This window comes from Bufo bufo, chromosome 3, assembly GCF_905171765.1.
Source record: "Bufo bufo chromosome 3, aBufBuf1.1, whole genome shotgun sequence".
Lineage (NCBI taxonomy): Eukaryota > Metazoa > Chordata > Amphibia > Anura > Bufonidae > Bufo > Bufo bufo.
In genome coordinates this window covers 569493026-569510173 of record NC_053391.1, presented here as the reverse complement: position 1 = coordinate 569510173, position 17148 = coordinate 569493026, and the positions used below count along the sequence as shown (strand labels likewise).

Genomic DNA, 17148 nt, shown 5'->3' with positions numbered 1-17148 from the left:
CTTCTGCTCTGTCTATCTTCTGCTTTGTTTGGGCCTGACTAGCTATGGAGGTACTTATCTTCTCCTTGTATTTGGAATCTGTACTTACAGGACTGCTCGCAGGGAATGGTGGTTTCTTCCTGGAGATCTAGTAGTTCTGAAGTTGGCTGCTTTCTTGTCATCCAGCTGAGGTAAGGAACTCAGGCTGGGAAGGTTGCTTTAGGCCTCAGTTTAGGCCTGAATTCTTGGTTGGGATCCCTGTTTCTGGGAGCTCCTATTCACACAGCCTACCCCAACAGGGGGGCTGGTGCACACTCACTAAAACTTTCTGTCCTCCCTCTGAAGTAAGAGTGGGAACATTCCACTCCTCCTCAGATGGGGGAAGCTAGCCTGGAATGGTTTATTCCAGTCTAGGTATACTAACTGGCTTGGTTCTACTACATATTGCTGCCACCTGCTGGTGTACATTTGAAATTACAGCATATACATATTAAACACAAATGCAATGTCAGATTACATAGAATATTAACACATTCACATCTTAACATAATGAAGCTGGGTGAAGAGAGTTTAGTGACATACTCTGGGATGTTACATACCCGCTTACTTTAAGTGAAGCCGTCCTCGGCGCAAGATAGGCGGTTGAGGAGTGAGCTCTGGATACCCAATTAATACAAAGTGCTGCGTGAATTACATATAAATGACGTACAAAGACAAAACATATAACGGTTTCCTCGAGGTTCCTGCCCGCTAGCATAAGGTGTCCAACACACAGTTTCCTTATCTTGGTATAACCAGGTAACCTATAATACTGCACAAAGCAAACATTACTGACTGACTTTTTAGATATCGTCCACCAATATCAAAGAAAGCATGGGGATGTCTTTACTCCGTAATCCCGCCATTATGTAATGCAAAGCCCGCAAATAGAAGGGTGGCTTTATCCTGTTTTCCCTTCCCTGCATCATAGCCTGAAGAAATTTGGCTTATAGCACGATCACTATGATGTCTAAGAGGAAGCTAAGTTGTGGCTCTAAGGTTTGAGGCACCTTACCTTAGGCAAAAAGCTCAGAAGGGGAGGTATTTATCATCTCCATGTCTTCTGGCAAGTCACAGGAGGAGGGCAGTACGTTCCCATGGATCTCCTGGAAATGAGACACCTCCGGATGGGAACAATCCGGAACATTTAACAAGCGGGAAGGAGCAGCCTAGGGCTTCTAACAATTCCCGAAGCAGCAGGGGTACCTGTGAAACTAGACCTGTCAGGACTTACCATCTGGTCCTACCCTGGGTACCTATGGGTATACATCACCGGGTGTAGGCCATTGGTGTACAACGTCCATCTGATGACAGTCCGTATAAGGGGGGAGAGAACAAGAGCTGTGAAAAAGGCATACTTTAGGTAAGTTGCGACATTTTTTTGTTAAGTGCAATGGTAAGTGCAATCATTTGGACTAGTGCATAAATTCACATTGTGGCACCTGGAGAGATAATACATACAATGGGCAGGATATCTTGAACATTACATAACATTTGTAATCTGGTTACAGTGGCATAAGTTATAAAGTGCAAGCTTTTATGTTGCAATAAAACATTTTATAAAATAGTGCAATCTTATAAGTGCAAGGGATAGGCTCAACAATAACTTGAGTCCGTATTCCTGGAAGTGCTTAAAGTAGAATCCTCTGGAATCTGATAAAGGTTCCTTTGCAATCCACAAGGCAAAAGAGTTAATTGTAATCCAAAGGGTTAAAAGTTAATAGCAGCAGGCTATCAGGTAACCTGAGAAAGGGGATAAAACTTCCAACTTGGATGTAAGGGGTTAAAGTGTTGATGGGGGCAGTCCTTACTGACATGACCATCTGGATGAGGACAACAATGGCAACCTGGAACAAAAATGGTTAAAACAGCACACAACATGCCAACAGGTCCTCACCCGTCAGGTTATCAGTCCATGGCGTGGCTCCCAGAACAAAGTCACTGGTGGTTATTTTCTTGTAGGGGACACCTTACAGGTAGGTGTCTAGCTCCTCGTCAGTACTGGAGCTGCTGAACCTCATGAGAGGGACATCTTGCCTCTGCTGGTGGCTTAAGGTGGTATTGACTGTGGTACGCCAGCGACCTCTACCGGTTACTGTAAGGATTGGCTTTACAGCCAACCTGGAAAATGTGGCCGTTGCTTGCTGCAGACCGGGATCCACAGGCGGTGCAGGAAGGGGAAGAATATCTGGCTTCAATGGCTCAGGGAGTGCTGGAACATTGGACTGTGGCTGTTTCCAGGGGAGCACATAGGGGGGTATGAAACATGGCTGCACCTTAGGGTTAAAGGTCAGAACAGAATTGTTGATCTGTCCTACCCTCAGGGTTGGTGGAGGCAATAAATCTGGAATAAGAGGTGCAGGGGCTGGTTCTGCTTTTTCTTTAAAGACCAGCCGGCCATTTCGGGTCTCCTGCAGACATCTGGTCTTAGCTGCAGAGCCTGGATCTTCCTGCCAGGTCTCTGGGGTGATGGCAGGGGAGAGAGGTTTCTGTAGTAGGGTTACTCCAGCCACAAATAGTCCTTGCATGGACCGCATGGGGGTGTACTCGACTTGGTCCCCAATGTACAAGTTATGCCTCTCTTGGGGCAAGTAGTGACGCTTCACGGATCTGAGGCCCACAAATACCTCAGTTCCTGAGTGGTTATCTTGGAGGAAACCCACGCCTCTTTCTACAGAGAACCATAGGACGGTTCCTGTACGCCTGGTCAGGACAGGATCTCCGGACTGGGGGCTGTCTAGTACCTCCTTCACCCACTCTTCTACGGCCGACTTGTATTCCCAAGCCGTCTGGGCAAATGCGGTGATCTCATGGGGTACCTCTGTATTGAGGCTGCTGAGCTGGCTGTAGCTGGGCGGTGGAGTGGAATCCCTGGCCGCCTCCACCGCACCAGTAGGTGGCTGTGGCTTGGTAGGCCTCAGGTTAATAGGAGGTGATGGGGTCTCTGGACGTTGCGGTGGAGCGGACATGGACCGGGCCGGGGCCTCAGGAAGCTGGGTAGCTCCTACCTGATGTCGTGGCCGGGTGGCCAGTTCCAGTGTCCTCCGCTGGTCCTCTCCGGATTCAGGCGCCATCTGGATCACGGCCTTCTTCTTTGCTGGTGGAGTGACGTCAGCGACGGCCTCTGCGGGAGCGGGTACAACGTCCACATCCATCTGGGCAGGTTCGTCGGCTTCCGCGGGTGCACTATACACAGCGGAGGGATCCACGGCCTCCTGGTACTCGATGACCAGGTCTGGAACGCCGCTGTCAGGAACTGGGACTTCATCGATCTCCTCAGGCATCTCCGGTAGCTCAAGTAGAGTCGCTGCAGAAGGGGTCTGGATCGCAGGGGTTTCCACGGCCTCCTGTTGGGCAGCAAGAGCTGAGGGTCCGCGTCTCTGTACTAGCTGAGAGACCCGGATCTCCATAGGCTGGTCTGGGTACACATGTTCCCCAGCGATGGACATGGCATTCCATCTTGGTCTAAGGTAGGCCATCTTTTCTGTGCTCCGGCACACGCTGATGGCTAAAACTAAAGGAGGGGCACAGAGGGCGGAGTTTTTATCACCTCTGGCCTGATCATAGGCACGTCCATAGAGGGCGTTCTCCAAGTTTCCCGCTCCTGAAGGGGCGTATTCGATATCTTCGCGCTTTTCCTGAGGGGGTGTAGTCATAGTTTCCCGCTTCTGGGGGGCATATTCCTCATTTTCGCGCTCCTGGGAGGGCGTTTCTGGGTTCCTTTGTATTTTGGCATGAAGAGATAGCGCCATCTTGAAGCGAATATGGCGAATCTCCACAATGCCGAATTAACACTTTGTGTGCAGCAGCGCACGTGCAGCGTTTTTATTGGCACAGCAATGCAAGTAATCAATTCACTTTTTAAGCGGTTTTGGTACAATCTTCAGCCCTTTTTGTTATACTGTGAAACATGCGGTTTAAGTCCGTTTTTTTTGCCACAATTAGATGCGATTCTGCTGTTTAGGGATGGACACACAATACAATCCTATCCTGTTCGTGACGCCACTTGAATGCAATGAGCACGACACTGGGTCATTGGGGCTGCCATGCAGTGGGTCACATTTAGGTGTAAATAAGTTTGTGACGCCAGTTGCAGTTTGCGCATGTACTGTAAAAGGGCCCTTTAAGATGGTATAGCTCAAGTACCAGGTTAGGAATGCCAGAGGGGGATATTGTCTCTGTATTGTGTCAACGGTGTATCCTACCTGTAGTGCGGCTGGACTCCTGTATCCTGGCTCACATGCAACAAAATTTGAGTGCTGTAAATAGGAGCAATGGCGGAATGATGGAATTCCACACAGAGAATAGGGTCCAACTTGTCTTTACTTGAGGTTATCTTATGCAGCTTTAGATCCATACAATATTACAGCAATAGTCTTTATGTCTCAGCAGGTATTGGCAATATGTGGCAGGAATTATATCTATATATTCTGCATCTGAACATACGCCTTTAAGAATCTGGCAGGTATCTGTCTTCTGCTCTGTCTATCTTCTGCTTTGTTTGGGCCTGACTAGCTATGGAGGTACTTATCTTCTCCTTGTATTTGGAATCTGTACTTACAGGACTGCTCGCAGGGAATGGTGGTTTCTTCCTGGAGATCTAGTAGTTCTGAAGTTGGCTGCTTTATTGTCATCCAGCTGAGGTAAGGAACTCAGGCTGGGAAGGTTGCTTTAGGCCTCAGGTTAGGCCTGAATCCTTGGTTGGGATCCCTGTTTCTGGGAGCTCCTATTCACACAGCCTACCCCAACAGGGGGGCTGGTGCACACTCACTAAAACTTTCTGTCCTCCCTCTAAAGTAAGAGTGGGAACATTCCACTCCTCCTCCGATGGGGGAAGATAGCCTGGAATGGTTTATTCCAGTCTAGGTATACTAACTGGCTTGGTTCTACTACATATTGCTGCCACCTGCTGGTGTACATTTGAAATTACAGAATATACATATTAAACACAAATGCAATGTCAGATTACATAGAATATTAACACATTCACATCTTAACATAATGAAGCTGGGTGAAGAGAGTTTAGTGACATACTCTGGGATGTTACATAAGGGAACACCAAACCCAGAACAAATACCGAAAAAGGAATCTAACAGATCAGAACAAACTTGGGAGTCAACAGGACCTATAAACAAAAAATCATCTAGATAATGCGTTACCGAACCCTTCATGCACCTAACAGAGACGACCCATTCTAGAAAAGAGGAAAAGGTTTCAAAATAAAAACAAGACAGAGAACATCCCATGGTCAAACATTTATTAAAATAAAATAAACCCTGAAAATGAAAACCAAGAGAATTAAAACAAGAAGCGTGTACAGGCAATAAACGAAAAGCCGACTGAAGGTCGTCCTTCGCCGTTAGAGCTCCCTTACCAAATGAGCAAACCAAATCCACTGCCGAGTCAAAAGTAGCATATTTCACGGAACACAATGCATTATAGATTTCGTCATTCAATGAAGCCCTATAAGGGAAGGGTAAAATGATGAATCAATCGGAAGGCATTCGGTTCCTTCTTAGGCACAATACCTAATGGAGAAAGATGAAAATTGATAAAAGGAGGGACCAGAAATTCTATCCGCATCCAACTCCTTCATCAACTTTGACTTTATTACTAACAGAAATTGATTCACTGACTATAAGTTATTAACCCATTCATAACCAGAACCTGAAAATGAAGGCAAAAGAAAACCAACAGAAAACCCTCAAGAAGCAATTCCGCCATTCTGCGATTTAGGTACTGCTCTAGCCACGGACGCATGCTCGCTACCTTTACTGGCGTCCAGGCTCTTTGAAACAAACTCTTTTGTAGACAGTTTGGAGGGCAGATTCCCTATTTTAAAGCAACGCACCATGGGGTGGCTACCTCCGCAGAACGTACATTCGTGACAATATTTACTTGAAGAAGGCCATTGACACTGCGATTTATTGAACGCAAAGCAGGTGCCCCTCCTCAGAACAGATGACTGAGAAACAGTCGAGGACGGCTGCTGTCTAAGAGAAGAAAAGGACGTGCGCTGTGACACCAACTAATTTAGCCACAAACCCACATCCTTTGCCTCCCAACGCATGCTAGGGTACACGGACAGTTTCTGTCTAACGCCCTCATCATTATACGAAAACCAACCAATTCCTCCAAAACTCTTATAAGCATCTAAAACATTATCCAAATGCTGAAATAGACCAGAACATTTTTGAGGGAATTTTTCTCCCATTACACTACAGAAAATGCAATAAGCCTGCAACAAATTATTAAAAGTCCGAGGGATCGGACGCCTTCTGTCTTCCTGTGATTTTTCTTCACGTTTATCTAATTTAACTACAAATACCTTACATGCAGGCAACAGAGATAAAATATCCACAAATTCATTTCTCCATATCTTCTCTTTTACTGATATGGATAAATGAAAACCTAAAGAAGATATATCACAAGGGAGAGCCTCCTTATAACAAGTTTCTGCCACTCCCTTTCTTTTCGAAAATAACGGCAGAGGGAGGGAATTGTCACTATCAGAATCCTGACCGTCCCTCTGCCCTGCCGACTGCCATGCAGAAGCGACATCATCCGCTAAAGCTGTCAGCCTAGCAGGTGGAGAGACAGACGGCATCATACCCTGCAAAGAAGAAAGGACAGAGGACAAAGACGCAAGGACAGGTGCCAAGCCACTAAGGCACTCACCATCAGAACCTGCCCCAGTTCTGCATGCAGGGGCAGATGCCGTCACCTCCGGCGGCGGAGATTGATCCTCCTGGCACGCATCCGCCTGCTGCTCAACACCAGGGTGGAGCTGCTGGGCTGAACGCTGCACCCGCTGGCTATGAGTCCTGTGTCTGCGACCCGTCCTGTAGCGTGAAGATGCTGATTCCCCCTCTTGTCTTTCTTCCAGGGTGGCCGACAAGGAGCTTCCTGGCTGAGAGGGAACACCAGAACCATCAAGGATGCCAAAGTTCCTGGGGGACACAGAAAGCTGCCGCACAACCGGATGTGACGTCACTCCCGCACTGCTACTTCCGGACTCGACGTCAGGTGCATGGCGCTTCTCAGCTCTTCGCCGCTCCATGATGGACCTAGAAGGGGAGAAATGGGTGCGCTGCCTCCTCTTACACTGAGAAGAGCGCAGCAAAGGTAAGGCAGCAAGAAGGCTCACAGTCTCCGCCACAGTGCAGGAAAAGGTCCTGGGCGCATCCGCAACTCCTACCGCTCCAGGCCACGCCGGCATCAAAGAAGCAAGGTCAGACAGACAGGCCTCCAACCAGGTGGACGTTCCCTCATTCTCGGCACGTCTCCGGAGCACAGAAATGAGATCCTCTATCAGGTAAGAGACCGGGCTGGACCGCAGAATGAAGGCAAGTCGACAGAAGGAGAAACGGGCAGGAAGCAGCTCCTCACTTGCGGCTTGGCTGACAGCAATAGAACTGTCAGCCGCCACAATATATATACACTAATATTCCAATAGTCTACTGACTATAAATTTTCAGTTTTTGGTCCTATAATTAAAATATAACTTTTATTTTCCTTTTATTAAACTCTATTTTCCACACAAAAAACACTTTTTAAAATGTATATGGTGGGCTTGAACCTGTGGGCTCAGTATCTGTATTATTCTCTACCTTGGTTGTAATGTCCCTCACTGACTATTTTAAAGTACCTATATCATTCATGTATTCCTAATCTGGCCCTCAGGGGGGTTCGGCGTCTGCAGATCGCCTTTCCCTAAGTCATTCTCAGCCCTGCCATCATTGTTAAAATGTTAGAGACACAGCTCCCCCAACATGTTTCACCGCATCAGCGGCGTCTTCAGGGGAATGGAGGTACTATCAACACGAGTGTTTCCTATCTCCATGTCTTTATATCAGTGGGGTGGGTTTCATTTAGAAGTCGCCTATCACATTGCGATCTCGTGTTGATTGATGTCCGCTACGGCCAATCACATATCAACTTTCGGGTGAAATTCTGTGCTTGCGTCCAATGTCTACAAATTTTTCGGGGTATATTCTGCGCATGTGTCTGGTGTTTGAAACTTTCTCCCACCGGTAAGGTTTATACGCATGCGTTAAAAGATAGACTCATTGTCGGCTAGATCCCCACACCATGTGCGCATGCTCAGGGACTTCGATTTTCTTATTTATCATCTACCTCCCCCTATCTTCTGCTCCTGCGTCCGGTGTTTATAAACTTTTTCCACCAGCAACTTCATGCGCATGCGTCGGGAAATAGATTTAGAGCCGCATATTCAGGGACTTTGATTTTCTTCTCTCCATGTCCTCTGCGCTTGCGTCCGGTGTTAGAAAACTTTTTTTCCCAATAGGTTTGTACGCATGCGTTGGGAGATAGACTTGTTACCATTTTTTGTTTCACCAAAATAGAGGCACATATTTAGGGACTTTGATTATCTCCTCATTTCTCCAATTCTTCCCTGTGTCCTCCATGCTTTGCACTTAGAGAGTTTTTTAAAGGGGGGGGGGGGGTTATAGAACCATGATTCCATCCCTATCATCGATAAAGGGGTGTCCGGACTTGGAATTATTGTCCTCTTCTCCATATAATGCGCATGTGTAAGTGCTTATATTCAGATCTCTCTGCATATCACTTGTAAGGCGCCTATATTGGTTCCATTAAGAGCTATATCACTTCATTTCAGTATCTGCTGTTCTACATCGCATGCAATAATATTAATATCTTCTCTTCCCTGTAGTACAGTGTATATGTCAGGACTTTTTGTTTTTTTCTTTTTCCAAATCAGAAACCCCAAGATCGACAGCCCAGAAGCGCTCCATGGTGATGGTCCATACCCTACATGGTAGACCTTTGGAATCACAAGCTATTCTTATATAGATAAATATCTCAATCTCTGGAGTCAGTTGTCATATATCCATAGTTGTTATGATTTTTTCGCATATACCGACACTGAGAGATTTTTTGGATTTTTATATAGATGTTCAGAGTCAGTTCCCATTACTTTTTTACATACATTTTTCCCAGACTTTTAAGGATGTCTTTTTATTATTTTTTATTTATTTTTTTATTTTCAGAATTTCCCTTTTATATGTCATGGCCTATGTTTTTCCTGGCCGAATCTTAATTTAGCTAATTTTTATATATTTGTTGTAGTCATTTTGCTACAACATATCATAGAGAGAAGAGTACGTAAAATATATTTTCCATAGAGGTCTCTGACCTCTCTAACATTTGTTTATGGTATACCATAAACAAATGTTAGAGAGGTCAGAGACCTCTATGGAAAATATATTTTACGTACTCTTCTCTCTATGATACGTTGTAGCAAAATGACTACAACAAATATATAAAAATTAGCTAAATTAAGATTCGGCCAGGAAAAACATAGGCCATGACATATAAAAGGGAAATTCTGAAAATAAAAAATAAACAAAAAATAATAAAAAGACATCCTTAACCACCTGAGCCCCCAGTGCTTAAACACCCTGAAAGACCAGGCCACTTTTTACACTTCTGACCTACACTACTTTCACCGTTTATTGCTCGGTCATGCAACTTACCACCCAAATGAATTTTACCTCCTTTTCTTCTCACTAATAGAGCTTTCATTTGGTGGTATTTCATTGCTGCTGACATTTTTACTTTTTTTGTTATTAATCGAAATTTAACGATTTTTTTGCAAAAAAATGACATTTTTCACTTTCAGTTGTCAAATTTTGCAGAAAAAACGAGATCCATATATAAATTTTGCTCTAAATTTATTGTTCTACATGTCTTTGATAAAAAAAAAATGTTTGGGTAAAAAAAAAATGGTTTGGGTAAAAGTTATAGCGTTTACAAACTATGGTACAAAAATGTGAATTTCCGCTTTTTGAAGCAGCTCTGACTTTCTGAGCACCTGTCATGTTTCCTGAGGTTCTACAATGGCCAGACAGTACAAACACCCCACAAATGACCCCATTTCGGAAAGTACACACCCTAAGGTATTCGCTGATGGGCATAGTGAGTTCATAGAACTTTTTATTTTTTGTCACAAGTTAGCGGAAAATGATGATTTTTTTTTTTTTTTTTTCTTTTCTTACAAAGTCTCATATTCCACTAACTTGTGACAAAAAATAAAAAGTTCTATGAACTCACTATGCCCATCAGCGAATACCTTGGGGTCTCTTCTTTCCAAAATGGGGTCACTTGTGGGGTAGTTATACTGCCCTGGCATTCTAGGGGCCCAAATGTGTGGTAAGGAGTTTGAAATCAAATTCTGTAAAAAATGACCTGTGAAATCCGAAAGGTGCTCTTTGGAATATGGGCCCCTTTGCCCACCTAGGCTGCAAAAAAGTGTCACACATCTGGTATCTCCGTACTCAGGAGAAGGTGGGGAATGTGTTTTGGGGTGTCATTTTATATATACCCATGCTGGGTGAGAGAAATATCTTGGCAAAAGACAACTTTTCCCATTTTTTTATACAAAGTTGGCATTTGACCAAGATATTTCTCTCACCCAGCATGGGTATATGTAAAAAGACACCCCAAAACACATTCCTCAACTTCTCCTGAATACAGAGATACCAGATGTGTGACACTTTTTTGCAGCCTAGGTGGGCAAAGGGGCCCATATTCCAAAGAGCACCTTTCGGATTTCACAGGTCATTTTTTACAGAATTTGATTTCAAACTCCTTACCACACATTTGGGCCCCTAGAATGCCAGGGCAGTATAACTACCCCACAAGTGACCCCATTTTGGAAAGAAGACACCCCAAGGTATTTCGTGAGGGGCATGGCGAGTTCCTAGAATTTTTTATTTTTTGTCACAAGTTAGTGGAAAATGATGATTTTTTTTTTGATTTATTTTTCATACAAAGTCTCATATTCCACTAACTTGTGACAAAAAATAAAACCTTCCATGAACTCACTATGCCCATCAGCGAATACCTTGGGGTGTCTTCTTTCCAAAATGGGGTCACTTGTGGGGTAGTTATACTGCCCTGGCATTCTAGGGGCCCAAATGTGTGGTAAGGAGTTTGAAATCAAATTCAGTAAGAAATGACCTGTGAAATCCGAAAGGTGCTCTTTGGAATGTGGGCCCCTTTGCCCACCTAGGCTGCAAAAAAGTGTCACACATCTGGTATCTCCGTACTCAGGAGAAGTTGAGGAATGTGTTTTGGGGTGTCTTTTTACATATACCCATGCTGGGTGAGATAAATATCTTGGTCAAATGCCAACTTTGTATAAAAAAATGGGAAAAGTTGTCTTTTGCCAAGATATTTCTCTCACCCAGCATGGGTATATGTAAAATGACACCCCAAAACACATTCCCCACCTTCTCCTGAGTACGGAGATACCAGATGTGTGACACTTTTTTGCAGCCTAGGTGGGCAAAGGGGCCCATATTCCAAAGAGCACCTTTCGGATTTCACAGGTCATTTTTTACAGAATTTGATTTCAAACTCCTTACCACACATTTGGGCCCCTAGAATGCCAGGGCAGTATAACTACCCCACAAGTGACCCCATTTTGGAAAGAAGAGACCCCAAGGTATTCGCTGATGGGCATAGTGAGTTCATGGAAGTTTTTATTTTTTGTCACAAGTTAGTGTAATATGAGACTTTGTATGAAAAAAAGAAAAAATAATCATTTTCCACTAACTTGTGACAAAAAATAAAAAATTCTAGGAACTTGCCATGCCCCTCACGGAATACCTTGGGGTGTCTTCTTTCCAAAATGGGGTCACTTGTGGGGTAGTTATACTGCCCTGGCATTTTCCAGGGGCCCTAATATGTGGTAAGTAGGTAAATGACCTGTGAAATCCGAAAGGTGCTCTTTGGAATGTGGGCCCCTTTGCCCACCTAGGCTGCAAAAAAGTGTCACACATCTGGTATCTCCGTACTCAGGAGAAGGTGGGGAATGTGTTTTGTGGTGTCATTTTACATATACCCATGCTGGGTGAGAGAAATATCTTGGCAAAAGACAACTTTTCCCATTTTTTTATACAAAGTTGGCATTTGACCAAGATATTTATCTCACCCAGCATGGGTATATGTAAAAAGACACCCCAAAACACATTCCTCAACTTCTCCTGAATACAGAGATACCAGATGTGTGACACTTTTTTGCAGCCTAGGTGGGCAAAGGGGCCCAAATTCCTTTTAGGAGGGCATTTTTAGACATTTGGATACCAGACTTCTTCTCACGCTTTGGGGCCCCTAAAATGCCAGGGCAGTATAAATACCCCACATGTGACCCCATTTTGGAAAGAAGACACCCCAAGGTATTCAATGAGGGGCATGGTGAGTTCATTGAAAAAAAAATTTTTTGGCACAAGTTAGCGGAAATTGATTTTTTTGATTTTGTTCTCACAAAGTCTCCTTTTCCGCTAACTTGGGACAAAAATTTCAATCTTTCATGGACTCAATATGCCCCTCAGCGAATACCTTGGGGTGTCTTCTTTCCAAAATGGTGTTATTTGTGGGGTGTTTGTACTGCCCTGGCATTTGAGGGTCTCCGCAATCATTACATGTATGCCCAGCATTAGGAGTTTCTGCTATTCTCCTTATATTGAGAATACGGGTAATTAGATTTTTTTTTTCCGTTTAGCCTCTGGGCTGAAAGAAAAAAATGAACGGCACAGATTTCTTCATTCGCATCGATCAATGTGGATGAAAAAATCTCTGCCAAAAAAAGAAAAAGGAGGGGAAAGGCGTCTGCCAGGACATAGGAGCTCCGCCCAACATCCATACCCACTTCAGCTCATATGCCCTGGCAAACCAGATTTCTCCATTCACATCAATCGATGTGGATGAATAAATCATTGCCGGTATTTTTTTTTTTATATATACAAAGTGTTTGCCAAAGTATATGAACACCGCCACCTCCTCAGCTCATATGCCTCGGCAAACGTATCTTTTACTGCAGAGGAGAAATCTCGTCTTGCAGCGCCGCATACACCGACTTGCGTGTAATTTGACAGCAGCGCAATGCTTCTGTCCGAATGCACATCAGTGCTGCAGCTGGTCGATCGGTTGGTCCACCTGGAAGGTAAAAAAAACAAAACAAAAAAGAAAAAACCAGGCCGCAAAGCAATAACTTTATTAACTTTAGAACAGAACATATTAACTTTTTTTAACTTTTTTAACTTTTTTTACTTACCGGTATTTTTTTTTTTGTTTAGTTTTTTTTACTTTTATAGAACAAACCTCTCCTTCCCCATGGGACAATGTGCAAAGCGCAAATCGCCCAAAGATGTGGCGAAGTACGTTATGCACTTTATCCCAGGTGAAAGGAGAGGTTTGCAGCAGCTGTGAGAGAAAGGGCCCTAATAGCCCTGTGTGCCTGTCCTGGTGAGATGTGATCCCTATGCTAGGTGTACCTGTGTGTGGTACTTCCGGAAACACTCACCATAGCATAGGGCAGGGTGGTCCGGACAGTCAGGACAGAAATAGCGGGTGTCACGCCTTATTCCACTCCTGCTACAGACACGACATTTTTTTCGGGGTGGCGGTTGGGTTGAGGTACCAGCAACGACACTGGGGAAATGTCGCTCGTGTAGACGGCTAACTACACTGGTGGATGGGGCCACGGAACCTCCCGGATAAATGAGGTTCTCGATGATCTCTTCCTGGAATTTGAGGAAGGATCCTGTTCTCCCAGCCTTACTGTAGAGAACAAAACTATTATAGGCAGCCAATTGAATTAAATATACAGACACCTTCTTATACCAGCGTCTGGTTCTGCGGGAAACTAAATAGGGAGCCAACATCTGGTCATTGAAGTCCACCCCTCCCATGAGCGCATTATAGTCGTGGACTGAGAGGGGCTTTTCAATGACACGGGTTGCCCTTTCAATTTGGATTGTCGTGTCTGCGTGAATGGAGGAGAGCATGTAAACGTCACGCTTGTCTCTCCATTTCACCGCGAGCAGTTCTTCGTTACACAAGGCAGCCCTCTCCCCCCTTGCAAGACGAGTGGTTACAAGCCGTTGGGGGAAGCCCACGCGACTAGTTCGCGCGGTGCCACAGGCGCAAATCCGTTCTAGAAACAAATGCCTAAAGAGGGCCACACTTGTGTAAAAATTGTCCACATAAAGATGGTACCCCTTGCCGAATAAGGGTGACACCAAGTCCCAGACTGTCTTCCCACTGCTCCCCAGGTAGTCAGGGCAACCGACCGGCTCCAGGGTCTGATCTTTTCCCTCATAGATCCGAAATTTGTGGGTATAGCCTGTGGCCCTTTCACAGAGCTTATACAATTTGACCCCATACCGGGCACGCTTGCTTGGGATGTATTGTTTGAAGCCAAGGCGCCCGGTAAAATGTATTAGGGACTCGTCTACGCAGATGTTTTGCTCGGGGGTATACAAATCTGCAAATTTCTGGTTGAAATGGTCTATGAGGGGCCGAATTTTGTGGAGCCGGTCAAAAGCTGGGTGGCCTCTGGGACGGGAGGTGGTGTTGTCGCTAAAGTGCAGGAAACGCAGGATGGTCTCAAATCGTGTCCTGGACATAGCAGCAGAGAACATGGGCATGTGATGAATCGGGTTCGTGGACCAATATGACCGCAATTCATGCTTTTTAGTTAGACCCATGTTGAGGAGAAGGCCCAGAAAAATTTTAAGTTCGGAAACTTGGACTGGTTTCCACCGGAAAGACTGGGCATAAGAGCTTCCCGGGTTGGCGGATATAAATTGTGTGGCATACCGGTTTGTCTCTGCCACGACTAAGTCCAAGAGCTCCGCAGTCAAGAACAGCTCAAAAAATCCCAGGGCCGAACCGATTTGAGCCGTCTCAACCCGAACTCCAGACTGGGCGGTGAAAGGGGGAACTACAGGTGCGGCTGAAGTTGGTGACTGCCAATCAGGGTTTGCCAGCACCTCAGGGATTCTAGGGGCTCTACGGGCCTGTCTGCGCGGTGGCTGTGACGGGGTAACTAGTGCACGTGCCACCGTACCAGCTTCAACTGCCCTTCTGGTGCTCGCCACGTCACCATGTTGTACGGCAGTGCTGGTACTAGGTCCAGGAAGGGCTGCGCTGCTGGTGTATGCCTCACCACGTGATCCGGCAGCGACAGCCCCACTCTGCTGCTCTTGAAGCGGATCCAGCATAACCTGTGGTCTAGCGACACGGGGCCGGGTACGCCTGGTGCTGCCAGGGACCTCCACCTCCTCGTCCGAACTTTGGGTCAGAGAGCCACTGCTTTCCACAGGTTCATATTCTGACCCGCTAGATTCGTCAGATGAGGGTTCCCACTCCTCATCCGACTGGGTCAGAATCCTGTAGGCCTCTTCAGAAGAATACCCCCTGTTTGACATTTTGGACTACTAAATTTAGGGGTATTCCCTGAGACTACCCAAGAAAAAAAGCAAGCCTGTCTTACAAAGGGGAGGCTAGCGAAGTACCGGAGGCCGCTGCGGTTGATAAAAAATATCAAAACTGATTTTTTTATCGCCGCAGTGCGTGTAAAGTGAATGTGCAGTGATCAAAAAACAAATTTTTTTTTGTCACTGCGGTGGGGCGGGCGTGGGTGAACGCACGTGTGGGCGACCGATCAGGCCTGATCGGGCAAACACTGCGTTTTGAGTGGAGGGCGAACTAAGGTGACACTAATACTATTATAGATCTGACCGTGATCAGTTTTGATCACTTACAGATACTATAAAAGTACAAATGCTGATTAGCGATACGCTAAACAGCGAATAAAAGTGACTGCGGTGCGGTGGGCTGGGCGCTAACTGACGCTAACTACCTAACCAAGGGGCCTAAACTATCCCTAAAACCTAACAGCCAATACTAGTGAAAAAAAAAAGTGACAGTTTACACTGATCACTTTTTGTCTTTCACTAAGTGATTGACAGGGGGCGATCAAGGGGTTAATTAGGATGATGAGGGTGATGGAAGGTGATCAGGGGCTAAGGTGTAGTGTTGGTGGGTACTCACAGTGATGTCTGCTCCTCTGCTGGAACCAACCGACGAAAAGGACCAGCAGAGGAGCAGACAAGCCATATAACAGATCATATTTACTAATATGATCTGTTATCTGGCTTCTGATTTGATTTTTTGAAAATCGCCAGCCTGCCAGCCAATGATCGTGGCTGGCAGGCTGGTGACGAAATACTTCTTTAACTTTTGACGGCCCGCGATGCGCATGCGCGGGCCGGCAATGCACGAAATCTCGCGTCTCGCGAGAGGACGCACCGGCGCGTCCACCCAGAACAACAGGACCGCCGCAAAGACACAATCCTGCGTACGGCGGTCCTGAGGAGGTTAAAGGGCTTCTGTCAGCCCACTAAACCGTTTTTTTTTTTTGTTTACTAATAATCCCTACACTGCGATTTATGTATACATAAGTTAAATAATCATTTCTGTTCAGTAGAATTTGCTAAAAAGTGATTTTTAAAATATGCAAATTACCTTGCTACCAGCAAGTAGGGCGGCTACTTGCTGGTAGCAGCCGCATCCTCCGACCCTAATGACGCCCCCTCCGCATTGTGATTGACAGGGCCAGGGAACGGAATCGTTCTCTGCTGGCCCTGCCTGTTAGCATTCAAAATCTGGCGCCTGCGCTGCGGCCGTACGTATCTTCAATCTGCGCAGGCGCACTGAGAGGCGGCCGCTCTCTCCTCAATGCGCCTGCGCCGAGTGTAGATGTGATGTCATCGGCGCAGGCGCATTGAGGATGGAGCGGCCGAGCGAGTGGCCGTCTCTCAGTGCGCCTGCGCAGATTGAAGATAGGTACGGCCGCGGCGCAGGCGCCAGATTTTGAATGCTAACAGGCAGGGCCAGCAGAGAACGATTCCATTCCCTGGCCCTGTCAATCACAATGCGGAGGGGGCGTCATTAGGGTCGGAGGATGCGGCTGCTACCAGCAAGTAGCCGCCCTACTTGCTGGTAGCAAGGTAATTTGCATATTTTTAAAATCGCTTTTTAGCAAATTCTACTGAACAGAAATGATTATTTAACTTATGTATGCATAAATCGCAGTGTAGGAATTATTAGTAAAAAAAAAACAAAAAAAAAAAACGGTTTAGTGGGCTGACAGAAGCCATTTAAAAGTCTGGGAAAAATGTATGTAAAAAAGTAATGGGAACTGACTCTGAACATCTATATAAAAATCCAAAAAATCTCTCAGTGTCGGTATATGCGAAAAAATCATAACAACTATGGATATATGACAACTGACTC

At 45.5% G+C, this 17148-nt stretch overlaps 1 protein-coding gene across 2 annotated transcripts in view; it reads left to right on the top strand.

The window, feature by feature from the left end:
* The window catches only part of LOC120996034 (retinol dehydrogenase 16-like), a 119943-nt gene that overhangs the window by 47808 nt on the left and 54987 nt on the right, over positions 1 to 17148 (top strand). The window contains exon 2 of one of the 2 annotated variants that reach the window (XM_040425694.1): positions 6905 to 7333. The exons of the other annotated variant lie outside the window; for it this stretch is intronic. The gene's annotated coding sequence lies outside the window, so the exon portion shown is untranslated. The remainder of the gene's footprint in view (positions 1 to 6904; positions 7334 to 17148) is intronic. 2 annotated transcript variants of the gene reach the window in all.